This window comes from Natator depressus, chromosome 3 (genome assembly GCF_965152275.1).
Source record: "Natator depressus isolate rNatDep1 chromosome 3, rNatDep2.hap1, whole genome shotgun sequence".
In the NCBI taxonomy this organism is placed as follows: Eukaryota; Metazoa; Chordata; order Testudines; family Cheloniidae; genus Natator; species Natator depressus.
In genome coordinates this window covers 191,475,055-191,476,097 of record NC_134236.1, presented here as the reverse complement: position 1 = coordinate 191,476,097, position 1,043 = coordinate 191,475,055, and the positions used below count along the sequence as shown (strand labels likewise).

At 42.4% G+C, this 1,043-nt stretch overlaps 1 pseudogene; it reads left to right on the top strand.

Annotated features, from left to right (window-relative positions):
- Positions 1-232: 232 nt before the first annotated feature.
- On the top strand, positions 233-785 carry LOC141984222 (S-phase kinase-associated protein 1 pseudogene; annotated as a pseudogene).
- The last annotated feature ends 258 nt before the right edge of the window (positions 786-1,043 follow it).

The window sequence follows — 1,043 nt, the reverse complement described above, 5'->3', positions numbered from 1 at the left end:
CAGCAGTACGCCTTCTCACTCTCAGCAACTAGTGCCTCTTGCTCCCAGCTCCTCGCACGCACGCCACAAACTGGAGTGAGGTCCTTTTTAAACTCAGGTGCCCTGATTAGCCAGCCTGCCCTAATTGATTCCAGCAAGTTCCTTCTTATTCTGGAACTGCCCCTATTACCTTACCCAGGGAAAATGGACCTGCTTAATCGGGGACTAATATATCTGCCTTTTAACGCCACCGGGTCTCGGTCAGCACAGAGGGACGTGGAGCCGGGCGCCGTCTTGCGATGCCTTCCATTAAACTGCAGAGTTCAGATGGAGAAATTTTTGAAGTTGACGTTGAAATTGCAAAGCAATCTGTAACTATCAAGACTATGTTGGAAGATCTGGGAATGGACGATGAAGGAGATGATGACCCAGTCCTTCTTCCAAATGTTAATGCAGCTATATTAAAAAAGGTGATCCAATGGTGCACCCACAACAAGGATGATCCACCTCCCCCTGAGGACGATGAGAACAAGGAAAAATGAACAGATGACTTCCTTGTATGGGACCAAGAATTCCTGAAAGTAGACCAAGGGACACTTTTTGAACTTATCCTGGCTGCAAATTACTTAGACATTAAAGGTTTGCTTGATGTCACATGCAAGACTGTTGCAAATATGATTAAGGGGAAAACTCCAGAAGAAATTCGCAAGACCTTCAACATCAAGAATGACTTCACTGAAGAGGAAGAAGCACAGGTATGCAAAGAGAACCAGTGGTGTGAAGAGAAGTGAAGTTTTGTGCCTGGCACTCTAACACTGTAAGGATCGTTCCAAATATTAGTTGCACGGCTCTGTTTATAATTGTTAATATTAGACAAATGCAGCAGCAAATGAAGTTGTATTAGCAGGATATTGTTCCCTTTGCATGTGTAGTGTTTTTTTGAGTACAGATTTAAATCCTATGGTTGAGTTTTTACCAGTGTAATCAGATGTCTTTTTACTTTACTCAGCAATGAATAAAACTGAACTAAGTGTGAAAAAAAACAAAAAACAAAAAAACCCACT